The 15,513-nt window shown below is 38.2% G+C and overlaps 1 long non-coding RNA gene across 1 annotated transcript; it reads right to left on the bottom strand.

Moving 5' to 3' along the window:
* Positions 1–1,370: 1,370 nt before the first annotated feature.
* LOC103880439 lies at positions 1,371–2,268 on the bottom strand. The gene is made up of 2 exons (XR_641466.4): positions 2,168–2,268; positions 1,371–1,585 (listed from the first exon to the last, which is right to left on the bottom strand). It is a non-coding gene; the product is annotated as an uncharacterized LOC103880439 (long non-coding RNA).
* Between the last annotated feature and the right edge of the window lie 13,245 nt (positions 2,269–15,513).

Genomic DNA, 15,513 nt, shown 5'->3' with positions numbered 1-15,513 from the left:
GACCTCAGTTCAGGAAGGATAAGATCTGACATGAATATCAGGTGGACAGTGACAGTGGGAGAGAGGGAATGCCCGTGGCCCACCTGTTTTTCTATCTCTAGGTTAAGTAATTGGATTTAGTACCTTCCTGTTCTCCAATGCCTATGTTTCATCTGAGATACCCATGGGCACCAGGGCCCACCCTGAACACTGACGTCAATCCCACCTTTGTGATATGTTCCATGTTTATGTCCTTTCACTCCCACCCTGCGGTCATCTCAACCCCCGCCACCCCAGCCTGTTATGTGGTTCTCATGTCTCACGCTGTTTATCCCCCTCCTCATGCTCATACATTCATGGAGAAGAATTTAGTCCTTCCTCCTTCCTAAGCACCTGTTCTCAGACACCATGCAACCTTGACAAAGTCCCACTTCAGAGTCTGGGTAGGCAGGACTTGGCCAGCTGAGCCTCCCACAGTCTCCTGAAGAGGGGAGGCTGTGATATTCACTGATGGCCTGCATTCTGAGAAGGACCCTCTGACGATCTGAATGGGTGCCAATAAGAGGTGCAGCAGTCAATGGGGTAAACCCCACAGGACCACTTCCTTGCTTTGCCACACAAAGCCAAGTTTCCCAACCTTAGAGGAACCAGGGCAAAATAAAAATAAAAATAAAAATAAAAGCAAAACCCCAAACGACACCAAAGCAATAAACAAGCAAGCAAAAGCTTCCTGTACAGACTCAAAAACCCTAGCAGAAGCCCTGCAATTTTCATATCAAATTATTTAACCTTCTTAGGGTCAGTAAGACTGAGTTACAGTGGTAAAACAGCTGGTAATTGCCTATTAGATTTATACAGGAATTATGGGGACTTCTGAGCATTCCCCTCAACTTGACCCAGCCAGAGCTACTCAGCTCCACAAATGACCCTGCTGCTGCTTCTCCTGGGTTACCTGAATAGACTTTTCCATGTACAGAAGAATAAACTGAGATTAAGTCATTTACTCAAGAGGTCACACCCAGCTGAACATGGTGTTGTACACCTGTAGTTTCAGTTACTTGGGAGTCTGAGACAGAAGGATTGCTTGAACCCAGGAGCTCGAGGCTACAGTGAGCTGTGTTTGAGCTACTGTACTCCAGCCTGGGCAACAGAGTGAAACCCTGTCTCTTAAAAAAAAAAAAAAAGACATCTGCAAAGAGGTCACTCACATCCTGCTCAAATGTAGGTAGCCAGGGGCAACAGAAGGATCTGAGACTGGAATCAGATAGAACTGGATCCACAACTCCTCACTGCTACATATGTTCTGTGACCTGAGACCTTAACCTTTAGTGAGGATCTTGAATGATGGATGGACTGGGATGGGTATAAAGAAAGGAGAGGAAGTACAGAGGGATAATTGTAAGCTTTTAATGATATGACACATGTAGAAACTCTGGCACATAATAGGTACTCCATAAATGCTAGTCTTCATCTTCCTTCAAGAAACAAGCCTAACCCAAGTATCTATCTTAGCTTCTAACCCAAGTTCTTCTCTGTAAGATTCATCATGGTGTGTCCTATAGCACTTGTCCAGATTGAAGACAATTCCTTCTATTTTCATTTATACCTATATAAGACAAAATGAGTTAGAGAAAGATCACAGAAATTGTCTGATACAACCCTTTTATTTTACAGATCAGAAAAACTGAGGCTGAGAAAGAGAAGGCTGCTCAAAGTATGCACAGAGGAAGTTGGTAGGACAGAATCTAAGTCAGTGGAGAGAGATATTTTATATATATCACATATATATGTTAGATAACATATAACTTTGATATGTATGAGATATGTAATATATCATATATTATATATGTCATATATCATATATAATATGCATGTATATATGTCATATAACATATATAAGTTTTATATATAACATATATAAACATATTACTGAGCACCAGTAATTTTCCTAAAATGGAATCACCTCTAGAGTAGATAAAGTTTCAGATAATTAACATTATATATGACATATATGTGACTTATGTACATTATATATATTATATATATCACATATATGACTTATATATGTTATATATGATATATCATATATGATATATATGTTGTATATTTTATATATATAAAATATAAAGAATGGCCTAAGGACATGTGAAAAAACTATAAACAGCAACAATACGGTGACAATACTTACAATTTGTGTATCTTTTCCTATGTTCTTAACATGTATTAACCCATGAGATCTTCACAATAGGCTTGTGCACTACATTCTAATAGTGGCCCCTGTGTAATAGCTTACCAGAGTTTTACAATGATGAAGTCACAATTGGAACCTAAGACTCCTGGACTCTAAAGCCCTGCTCTTATTCACCATGCTGGACAGCCTCCCTTCTTCATTTACTGAGCACCAGTAATTTTCCTAAAATGGAATCACCTCTAGAGCAGATAAAGTTTGAGACAATTAACATTTTACTAGGGAGAAATGAAATATAGACATGAAATAGTGATTTACAGCAATCAAAGACAACATACTCAAAGTGATGAGATGCTGTGTTATCCAGGTTTGAGAGAAGAAAAAAAATGAATATGGTTAGAGAAGTGAAGGAGGTCTTTCCAGAGAACATGTCACTTTAGCAGGCCTGGAGAACAGTTCTGCCCTGGGAGCCTATGCTGGTGTGCCCTGTTTAAGTGGTGTAGTGGTTTTAAAATTCTTTGATACTCCTCCCTTCAAGAGGCGAGTTTGGAATTTCCTTCTAGCCATGGTGGGACTCGGTAACTCACTTTTAAGGAATAGAATATGGAGAAGTAACAATGCTTGACTTTTCAGACTAGGTCATTGTATTACTCCATTCTCACGCTGCTATAAAGAACTTCTTGAGACTGGGTAATTTATAAAGGAAAGAGGTTTAATTGACTCATAGTTCTGCATGGCTAAGGAGGCTTCAGGAAATATAGTCATGGCAGAAGGGGAAGCAAACATGTCCTTCTTCACATGATGGCAGGGAGAAGTGCCTACCAAAAAAGAAAAAGCCTCTTATAAAACCATGAGATCTCCTGAGAATTCACTCACTATCACGAGAACAGCATGGAAGTAACTGCCTCCGTGATTCAATTACTTCCCACCAGGTCCTTCCCATGACACCTGGGGATTATAAGAACTATAATTCAAGATGAGATTTGGGTGGGGACATAGCCAAACCATACAAATGGTAGGGACCTGTGAAACACCCTCTTTCTTAAGTCAATTTGCCCTCTGGAAAGCCAGCTGTCAGGATAAGGGCATACTCAACAGCCCTATGGAGAGACACACAAGGCAATAAACAGAAGCCTCCTGTCCATCACCTATAAGAAACTGAGATCTCTAGCTAACAGCTATCCTTTTTGAAGAGGATTCTCCATCCCCAGATTGACATCAAGTCTTTAGTTAACTGCAGCCCTGACTGACATCTGGTGTAACCTCCGAAGGGCCCAGGCAGAACCACCATCTCATTGATTTAAAATCTCTGACTTATAGAAATTGTGAGATAATAAACATTAGTTGCTTTCAGCTGCTAAGTTTGGGGGTAATTAGCTGCACAGTAATAAATTATTAATCCAGATGACAATGTATATATATTGAATGGATGTGAAAAATAAAGAGGATGAAGAGAAGAAAGTCAATTATAGATTCCACGTTTTCAAACTGTAGTTCAAACGTTCTGAAATCCCTATGAGGCAGGTTAAGCTGGAGTTAAGTGCAGGAAAACAGTTTCTCCAAGTTAATAGCCAGGGGCCAATTTTCTGAAAACTCAATTAGTAAATTTACCAAACAACTATCCAGGGTCACTATGTGTCATCCAGAATGGTGAATACTAACTAATCTTTCTCTCAAGGGAAGTCAAGTGGCCCCAGACTAGAAATATTCCTCTCCAATGTTCCTAAGGGCAGTGGAAAAAACCCAAGGCTTCTCATGTGTGATCTGACTTTGTAATTACAACTTCAGGTAGCAATCATTAAGCACACACCCCACCCCTCAATTTACAGATAAGCATCTACCTACACGCACACACATCAGCCAGCAAAACAGGATTCATTACCATTGCTGTGTCCTTCATCTGGGTCACCCATCACAGAAACATCCACCATACCATGATCTTAAAGAAATTATTACCATTTGTGGTTCTAAACAGGACCACATTATTTTCTACAAGTGTCAATTTCCCCTGCAATATTACATTTTCCAACATTTAGTTTTTTAGCATTTTGCCGTGACTATCTGTGTAGATTAGAAAGGTTCTTAACTGTTATCTGTAATAGATTTTGCCTGTAGCAAAATTCATGCAGGCATAATAGAAGAACAAAGTGTACTCTGATGAAATTGCAACCATAATTTCCAGATGCCTGACATTTAGTGCTTATTGCTATCAGAATTCAAGTGCCTATTTGTTTTGTACTTTGCTTTTATTCTTGCATCACAACATATAATGGAAAAAAGATATTTTAAATGTTGGGTTAAGTATCACAGATCAACACGAGGCACCAACATAATCAATACTACTTAAACATACTCCCAGGCAATTAATTTTTAAAGAATCAAATTGGTGTACCACATCAAAATTTATAATGATACCGTAAAGGGTGTTACATTCTTTATTGTTTAATTAAAAGCAACATTTAGCACTCATGCAGCTAACTGTTAAGACATCACAACATAAAAGATTTTCCTTATCATTATGGTGAGGGAGGTACAACTCACTCTTTACAGTACACCTTTGATTACTAAATGTTAATTATACTTTGCTAGCCAATATTAATTTATCAAATTATCAAAAAAAAAATATGTAAAGGGCTGTAAGAAGCACAGCACATCCTACAGTGACCAGTGCATCCATGATACTTCGTAAGTGGATAAACATTAGCATCTTAAGAGAAAACAAATGGGTTTGATGGCTACTGTGTTGATGAAGTTGAATCTGGAAAATGACATAAAGCAAAACATGCAGAGCTTCAGGGAAAGACACAAGAAAATGAATATATAAACAGAAAGAAGAGACCCAGGAAATAAAAGCAGACACAGAAAATTCTGCTGACATATTCCAGCTTAAAAAAAGAACAGAAAAGAAATGCATTTTCTAACCTTGTGGGTTTAGACAGATACAGAGGCCTGAAGATTTGAGATGGGTAGATGATGCCATCAAAATCAGGTTAAGATATTTGCCCAATATACAGGGCACTGCCCAGATGATGAAACTGTATTTAGGCTCTGAAGAGACAAAATGGCAGGTGGAATGAGGGTATCTCACCTCAGTGGTCAAGTTCATGCACCGGTTAGACTGAATTAAAGAATGTCAAGGGAGCCTGCAAAGAATGTAGAGACCAACTAGGCTCTAACACAGACCCTTTTTATTAGTTTCCCATCAGCAGCTCCACATTAGGAAAAATGTTGTCTAATAAACTGCACACTTCAGAGCCATTACACAACTTCTATTGATCTTTTGTAATACTGAAAGTAGCTTTTGGACTCCAAGGCTGCTGTCCAGACCCCAACCCAATGTGTGCTACGATTGAAAATTGATGCCTTCCTAATACTGATGACAGCGAAGATTGACTCCAAAGATGGGAGTCACACCCAGGAAGCATCGAGACACTGGCCTGGTATATAAAGGCAGCCGCACGTGTAAGTACTTTCTATAGAGAAAGGACCACAGCCTCATGAGCTACCAAAAGTCTGCCTGGCCAGACATCGTGCAAGTTTACACATCCTCCTTGGAATTAGCTGAATGACCATGTAACAGGATACACTCCTTCAGGGCCTGGGTTCTGACATGACTTCTGGGTAACTGTTCTCAGAGGTTTATATGGCACTGGAGGATTCCAAAGAAACAAGTCACCACCACTCCCCTCAAGGAGCCTACAGAGAGCATGCCTGCGTGGCAAGACAGCGGAGTTACACAGAACCCTGCAGGTAGGTGAATAAATCACAACTACTTTAATTTCTGTAGCTGATCCCATCTTCTTGATAGCACCTCATCCCTAGTCAAAAAAGGGAGGGAAGTGGAGAGACTCATGTCATCTATTGGTATTTCAGTTTCTTCTGATTCAAGTAGTGTCTTTGAGGTAGTTGAGTCTTTCTGTAAACAGATTTTGGAAATGTCTTTGTGTACCGTGTGTGTGTGTGTGTGTGTGTGTGTGTGTGTGTGTGTGTGTGTGTGTGAATGCAGCAGATGGGAGTGCTGGATTCAATTCAATCAAACAATTCAATCAAAAAACATTTCTTGGAACTTTAATGAGTTTGAATACAGGCTTAGGATGGTGGATCTAACCACATAGGCAGCCTCTATTAATACAGGAACAGAGGCACCAGGATAAAATAGCATTTTAGGAAAGTGATTCTAGTAGGATTAATAGGAAAGAGCAAAAATTACAGTTCTGTAATCCAGGCATAGGTTAATACAGCAATGCCATGGTAGTGGTAGCAGCGGTGGAAATGAGACATGGGTCTAAGAAATACTTATGTGGAGGTCAAGGTGTAGGAAGGAGGAGGACGAAGAAGAGAGAAGAGAAAGGGAACATGTTTGGCATTAGAAATGAACAGCCTGGTTGGGGTATTTCTTTGACATATTACATTTCGAGAGTCAACAGGACTTACAAGTAAATATTTTTTTCTAGGTATCTGGATTTTTATGACATGTATTGCAATTAAAACTATGAGAATCACTAATGCTAAACCACTCTATTTGATAGTTCCCTGAAACTTAAAATAAATCTAGGCAGGAGAATGAAGGATCAGAGAAGACTCTGTCCACCCATCCTAACTTCCATTTCTCAAATTGCTGAATGACTGAACACAACAGGACGGTAACTTTTTTTTTGGAAGGTAACTTTTTTAATGAAATGTCTTAGACATTAAAAAATAAAGATATGGAGAGTAATATAATCAATTGTCACATAAACACAAGAGGATCATTTTTGAAACGTGCTTTGAAGAACGATTAATTCAAGGGGTACATGCTAGAGCCGCTTAACATCAAACATGGCATTCTTCTTCATCAATCCTGCAAACATTTTCTGTAAAGAATTTTCTGTGACTGTTTTACTCTTTTTTTCTATGAAGTGAGTCACCAAATTTTGTACATAAGTCACATATATGTCATATATAATGTTAATTATCTGAAACTTTATCTACTCTAGAGGTGATTCCATTTTAGGAAAATTACTGATGCTTAGTAATATGTTTATATATGTTATATATAAAACTTATATATGTTATATGACATATATACATACATATTATATATGATATATGACATATATAATATATGATATATTACATATCTCATACATATCAAAGTTATATGTTATCTAACATATATATGTGATATATATAAAATAGCTCTCTCCACTGACTTAGATTCTTGTCCTACCAACTTCCTGTGTGACATTGAGCAAGCTCTTCTCTTTCTCAGCCTCAGTTTTTCTGATCTGTAAAATAAAAGGGTTGTATCAGACAATTTCTGTGATCTTTCTCTAATTGTCTTAATTTTTTAGGAGAAATAATACATAAATGTGGTTTTAAGATCCAAAAAGCACACAATGTTATAAAATTTTAAAGTACAAGGCTCCCTTCTTGCCCAACTCTGCATTTCAAAGAGAAATATCATTAAAATTTTCTCATACACCCTTTCAGATATAATGATCATAAAAATGTAAAACCATACTTATATTTTCATTTTTAAATTTACACAAATGCAATCATGGAGACCATTTTATAGCTTGGTTATTTTGTTCAATAATACATCCTGGGATCATTTTATGTTTGCACACACCACTCGAACACATTGTTTTCTTTCTTTCTTTCTTTCTTTTTTTACTTTTTTGCTTTTTAAAAAATGTATTATTATTATTATTATTATACTTTAAGTTCTAAGGTACATGTGCACAATGCTAACACATTGTTTTCAACTGGTTGAAAGAACCTTATTTATCTAGCCAGTCCCCCTTGATGAATGTGTAGGATATTACCAGTGTTTCATCGTTACACTCAATGCTCAAATGAACAATCTCTTACATGTGCCTTGGTATATATTTATAAGAACATCCATAATGTAAATTCCTAAATATGGAATATCTAGGTCAAAGGAGATGTTCATTTTTAATTCTAGTCAATATTGCCAGATTACTCTTGAAAATGGCTTTAACAACTCACATTTTCACCGAAAGGTATGAGAGTACCTATTGCCTCACACCTTTATTAATCTGGCAGGTAAAACTAGATGTAATTGTCAATTTGACTTGTTTCTTTAATTACAGAGTACTACTGAATATCATTTTGTAGGGAGATCAGTTCTTTGTATTCTCTTTCAAATTAACTTACGAAGACTTGGGAACATGCCATTGGAAAGCCTTTTTACTAAGTGCCTTCCCTCGTTTCACATTGAGAGTTGTTACTTAAGAGGTTTCCCACGCCTGTGAAATTCCAAGAGTCAAGTCTCTGGTTCAGTGAGCCCCATTAAGAGTCCACATTTCCAACAAACATGAACAGTGCTGAAGTTGTCTTATAAAAGCAACAAAATAGAACCAATGGCATTTACATCACACTCAGCTTAGGAAACACAACAGTTGGGGAAATCACCTGAAAAGAGATGTTTAGTGTCTTGAGGGAGAGGTCTGATTAAAGAGAAATGATGATGGCTTAGCAGTAAGATTAATGTTAGGATACTGTCTGCAGTGTAACTGAGACAGAAAAGTGAATACCAAGAATATAATTTACCTGTGCTTCTAGATACTGCCAATTTTTTGAAAGTTCTTTTTATATTCATAAATAGGGGAATGACTGAATAGTAGTACTGAGATGACAGCTTTAGCAGATGTAAAGAAATAGATACAATGAATTCAGGTAATCTCACCTGTAATTAAAGGAATTCAATCCATTAATGTCTTCAACACAGACTGCATATTAGAGTCATTTGGAGAGTCTTTAAAATCATTTTAATGCCTATGTCCGACCCCAGACCCACTGGGTCAAGACTCAACCACTGGTGTTATTTCAAAAAGTTTCCCTCGAGATTCTAATGTGCAACCACATTTTAGAACCTCTTTATTCAGAGTTCTTATGAACAAAAGTTATCTGAAAAGGAATTTGGTGGAAAGAGACTTTATTCCAGTGAATAGTTTGCAAACCAGGGAGACACAGCCTTGGGCATAAAACAAAGATGCCATGCTTTCCAGAAAACAGAGAGTTTGAGTTTTGTAGCAAAAGTTCCTGCCTAGACTCCCAATCAGATCTGTTTATACAAATGAAGGACTGAAATGATTTGATATAGTTTGAATGTTGTCCCCTCTAAATCTTACGTTGAACTGTAATAACCAGCACTAGAGGTGGGGCCTGCTGTGGGGAGGGGTTTAGGTCACGGGGTTGGATCCCTCATGGCTTGATGCTGTCCTCAGGATAGTCAGTGACTTCTTGCAAAATCTGGTTATTTAAAAGTGTGTAGCACTTCCCAACTCTTGCTCCTGCTCTGGTCATGTGAGATCCCTTCTCCTCCTTCCCCTTCCACCATGATTGCAAGTTTCCTGAGGTCTCCTCAGAAGCTGAGCAGACGCCAGCTCCGTGCTTCCTATAAAGCCTGCAGAATCATGAGTCAATTGAACCTCTTTTCTTTATAAATTACCAAGTCTCAGGTATTTCTTTGTAGCAATGCAATACCAGCCTAACACACAGGCTTATTTCTGATTGGTTGGTGCAGTTTAGTTCTGATGGTAGATACAGTGGATCCCTAATTGTTTGATACAACTGAGCCCCGAATTTGCCAGCTGAGGTGAGCTCTGATTGCTTGGCTTCCAAACCTCAAACCAGAAGTATCTGTTAAATGTTTCTCCCAAACTGCAGGTGGTGGTGCGGGGGGCTCTGACTGCAGTTTATCTTGGCACTATAAACAGGAACTGGTTTGATTTGATTACAGAAAGAGATGTCCTGTGATACTTTTACAACATCTTTCTGAGAACACAGAGTATAAGATTGCTCCCTCACCTAGCCATGGCCACCTAGTTCTGTTTTAACTTTGAACACTTCAGTTAGCTATGGGGCGTCCATTTTGTCTGTTGGCTTGAGTGTCCTTTAACAAATCCTATAGGATTTAGCTGTATTCTCAAGAACTTCCTGAGGTCTGTAGCTAATTTAGAGACCTCTTTCTTGAAACATCATGACTAAGCATTGCTATGACAATCTAAAAATCAGTATTTATCATGGTATCTACTAGGAAACCATGTATACAGAAGAGTTAGCCACATCAGACATATAGGATCTGATGAAGGTAAAGTTCCTGTTGGTCCTTGAAGGAATGAATGTAAACAAGCAAACAAACCAACTTACTCTACTGGTGGGAATATAATCTAAATTTAGCAATTTAGCAACGGATAGGCAAATGTGCCTATAAATCCTGTTTCTAGAAACCATAGATATGCAGAAAGATATAGCATGGACTACAATGTTGATTTGCTGCACTGTTTATACCACAAGATTCGAAATAATTCATTCAATGGCACATTAAATGAGTTCAAATTTAGCTACACAATGGAACCTTATACAGTAATTTAAAACAATACACTTAAAGTATAATATGGTGAGCAGGTTAAGCATGTATTGATATAAAATAAATGGCATGAAGTTTTCAAAATATATTTTCAGTGGAAACACAAGTTGTAAACTTGAATATGTAGCGTGATCTCTTTTCTTTATAGATGGTGTAACAGTACATTTATCAAAGACTTCCTTTATTCAGATGTAGTTCTTTCACTCATCCTTACAATCCCAGTGATGTGACTATTTTTAGCCTCATTTTAAAGCTGAAACCACTGGGACACAGAGAGGTTACTAATGTTTCTGAAGTCACACAGCCAGTAAGTGGCAGGACAGGGCTTTCAAATCCACACAGTCGGGCCCAGAGCTCATGCTCTTAACTGTGACACCATACTGCTGATATTATCTTTATGTGCCCAAAACCTCTAGAAGGATAAAGGGAATTTTTAGTTTCTACCTTTTGCTAATAAATATCTTATTTTCCCCATAATGCTCATATGTGACATAGTTTTTAAATGTTAATTTTTTTAACTTTTATTTTAAGTTCAGGGGTACAAGTGCAGGCTTGTTACATAGATAAACTTGTGTCCTGGGGGTGTACTGTGCAGATTATGTCATCACCCAGGTACTAAGCCTAGTACCCATTAGTTGTTTTTCCTGATTCTCTCCCTCCTCCCACTCTCCACCCTCCAAAAGGCCCTGGTGTGTGTTGTTCCCCTCTATGTGTCCGTGTGTTCCCATCACTTAGCTCCCCCTTATAAGTGAGAACATGCGGTATTTAGTTTTCTGTTCCTGTTAGTTTTGCTAAGGATAATGTCCTCCAGTTCTATCCATGTCCCTGCAAAGGACGTGATCTTGTTAAAAGTTAATGTATTTTTAAAGAAATGGAAAATCCTTTGACAACACTAAATACAAATTAAAATGAAAATAAAAGCTCACAGGGGGCAGAGAGTGCCCTTAATAGAGAGCAGCTAAGTATCTTTCCGGTAGGAAAAGTTGAGGAGATGACTCAGGATCTCTGAAACTGTCACAGGTCTTAGCCTGGTGGGTATTTTCCCTGCCTGTTGTAATCCACAACAGAAGATGCAAATGTACAAAATGAGAAAGAAAACAACAGCCAGAAGGTGAACTTGTGCATTCTGCACGGTAAGACTTCTCTCAGGGTCAGAAAGAAATTCTGAGCAGAGCTGCTTGGGACAATGGGGCCAGTGATGAGCTACGGAAAATAAAGAAACCAGGTAAGTGGGAAGGTTAGTTAATCTTCGATGGAAAGAAGGAGAGACAAGACACCACTTACATAATACCTTAAGGAGAGGATCTACCAAGGTGCTTCCTTTTGGCCTTACCCCATCCTCTGTAAAGTTTGATGAGTGTCTTGGGCTGGGCAAAAGCCAAACGTGAAAAGTCTGGAGCAATCAACTTATTGACAAAGGAATGGAGTTAGTTAGAGACAAGTGAAATTTCAGAGCAGCGGCTTGGAGCTCAACGGAAGCTAGACACCAAAGGTCTCCAGTGGTGCTGAACAGCCCAGTTATTCTCCTGAAAAGGTCATTGATAGGATTAGAACAAAGCATTCAAGGCTCTGCCCTCACACCTTTCCTACTGGCCCAGTGGCCAGATCTTCTGACTCCCTGAGGTCATCAGTGTCCGCCAGCCAATGATTCTAGCTAGGTAGGAATTATCTCACTTCCACAAAACTTCGGTAGGTGGAACTGCTTGGAAAAGTAGGGCATTCATTCTAGGTTAGGGAAAACTTCTAGAATATATTTAAAGAAGTGCATCTGGCTGTGTTCCTTTCAGGAACATACAGTCATCAAACTATGATAACAAGTTCAAACTATTGCCTAATAAAAATACTTTTGGAATAAGTGACTGATTTATGACTGATATGTAAATTTGTGCTTCTAAAATACTTGAAGGTGCTAGAAAACAGAAATTAAAACAGATTCTATTCAGTATTTTAAGTACATTACCCCATTTTATTCCCACTTCAGCTTCTATTTTAAGAAAGACTCTTTCTTCATAGATTCCCTATCCTTATTACTGACAAGATAAGGTTAAATAAATAAAGTTTCCGTCTACATTTTGCTTCTCTTAGCAGATGCACTCAACATTTTCACAAGTTCACACTTTGAATTATAGCACAAGACCACATTCCAGACAAGAAATGATTGTCTTTCACAATCGTTCTACAACCAGAACTCTGAAATTAATGAGTTTAATAGTAGATTTCTCCTCCTCCGGACACTAGCCCCTTTCTGTCATTAGATACAACATATGATATCCGAGAAGCATATGGAAATTATGCCCAGACATGCTCCCAGATTGTAAAAACCTCATTGTCGAAATAGCTATTCCTACACTAAGTACTCATATAACTTTTTTGCTTCCTTATTATTGCAGTACATAATTCACTCCTCTGTGAGTTCAAATTGCATATTACAGCACATTAATGTTGGTCTTCCTTTATAGCAACCTATCATATGGTTAGCATTCTCATTTATAACCTAAATTACTTTTATTTCTCCAGCCATTTCACCTAACTACTTTGAATCAAACAGGAAAATGATCACATATCACAAGTTGTTGAAATATACAGCAGTGAGAGTGGGCTGGATTACATTACCCATTTCCATGGACATACCCATCTCCGAGTACGGCGGCCCTTCTGCATCAATAAGGCCAACAGGGATGTGGTGTCAGAGCTTCCTAACTTCAGCAACAGCCTCAACAGTGACAGAATTGAGGATCAGCCATGCCTTTAATAAATACTCTAGACAAACATATTTTAAAAGGGCTGGAAAAAAGGAAGGAACCCTTTAACAGTGTCTTCTTTATGCAAGGAAAAGATTGAAAATCTTGGCCTTAATAAGTCTGGCTGCTGCCTGTCTCTCTGGTCTTGTCGTGGTTCTCTCTATTTTCCTCATCACACAGCAGCTCCCCTGGTGTCCTTGCAGTCCTTTGAATGAACCATGTTCCCTTTCACCACAGGGCCCTTGCACATGCAGTTCTACTTCCTGACACATTCCTCCCTCATCTTCTGCCTTTCCTACCTAATTCCATCTCTTTTTCCAAAACTCTAATTCAATCATCAGTTCCTCAGGGAACTCTTTCCTGGCCTTTCTCATCAAACCATTTTGTTTTAATATATAATCCTGTACAAGACAATTTATTAAAATATTGTTATTATACGTACTTTATTAAATATATATGTGTTCTATGCATTGTATATTTATTATGTGTTTCTTTCCTTCTCACATTTCAGGGCTGCAGCATGGCCTTTCTGTTCTTCCCTGTCTTGCCAACTTTTTCAGAGCAGAAAGCAAAAGCATTTTGCCTTTGCAAGCAGTTTAAGGCCATTGAAGAGATAATGCTAAGTATCCAGGGAGGAGAGTAAGGGAGGAGCAGACAGCAAGAAACTATAAGCAGTGGAGACTTCCTCTTTGCTCGTATACAGCCCCCTGAAGAGATGGCAAGACCTCTAAGGAATCCTCCAGAGAATTCTTTATGAGGCCAAAATAGCATGTCTCTGGCCTTCAAGGACATTTCTGCTTTGGACAAAAGAGACATGACTATGAGATCCTGGAATCTGGGGGCCATGACTACACTGTCCAGGTGCCAACAGAGCACCCTGGATCTTGAGTGACCTGGAAGGCAGAAGCAACCCCAATGTAGATGGAGATGGAACTCCCTATCTGCACCTGGATGGGGGAGAACGAAGATTATTTAGAAGAAAAGATGTGATACTCTTTGCAAATCTGGGTTTACCTACTATACCCTTCTTTCTGCTTAAAACTTTTACTCATTTACATTTTTCAAATTTGCAAGATTACGATTTTTTCATTGATTTTTTTTTCCTTCTCTTGTCTGTAACCTCCAAGAGGGTAGGGATCATGTCTGTGTTTGCTCACCACCCTGCCCCCAGCCTGGCACAGAGCCTAACACAGAATGCATGTTCCTATATTACTTCCTTAGATGTACTTGCATACAGTGAAATGCACAGATCCTAAGTGAACATTTTGATGAATTTTGGCACAAGTGTATAATCTTGGAACACCTCCATCAAGGTATAGAGCATATTCATCACTCTAGAAACTTCCCTTTGTGTCTCTATCCAATTTTATCCCTTTTCCCACCAGAGGCAACCACTATTCTCATTTCTATCCTCAAAAATGAATCCTGCCTGCCCTTTAACTACATATAAATGGAATTGTACAGTATAAAATATTTTGCATCTTGATTGATTCATTCATCATAATGTTTTTGACATTTACACCTGTTGTTGTGTGAATTAGTAATTTGTTCCTTTTTGCTGCATAATATTTCACTGCATGGATTTACCACAATATGTTTATCTGTTTTCATTTTCTTTTCTTTTCTTTCTTCGTTTTTATTTTTTATTTTATTTTATTTTTTTTAAGATAGTATCTCTCTCCAGCCCAGGCTGGAGTGCAGTGGTGCAAACATGGCTCAATGCAGCCTCTATCTCCTAGGCTTAAGTGATACTCCCTCCTCAGCCTCCCAATTACTTGACACTACAGGCATGCACAACCATGCCTGGCTCATATTTGTATTTTTTTTTTTTTTTTTTTTAGAGATGGGGTCTTGCTATGCTGTTCAGGCTGGTATCCACTTTCTTGTCAATGGAATTCAAATTGTTTTGGATTTGTAACTATTATGAATAAAGTTGCAATGAGCATCTCACACAAGTAATTTTGTAGAAATATGCTTCCATTTATTTTGGGTAAGTAGGTAGAAGTTGAATTGTTGAATCATAGGAATCAGTCTGTGTTTAACTTTATGAGATGTTGCCTGTTTCCCGAAGTGGTTGTATAATTTTATACCTCCACCAACAATACACGAGCAATCCAGTTGCTCTGCATCTACTAGCATTAGATGTTTTTTTAATTTTATATATTTCAGTGAGTATATAGTGGTTTCTTAATGTGGTTCTAGTTTTCATTTCCCAGCAAACTTACAAT

Source organism: Papio anubis, chromosome 18 (assembly GCF_008728515.1).
Source record: "Papio anubis isolate 15944 chromosome 18, Panubis1.0, whole genome shotgun sequence".
Lineage (NCBI taxonomy): Eukaryota > Metazoa > Chordata > Mammalia > Primates > Cercopithecidae > Papio > Papio anubis.
The sequence above is the reverse complement of the archived record's forward strand: the minus strand, read 5'-3'. Positions and strand labels throughout refer to the sequence as shown.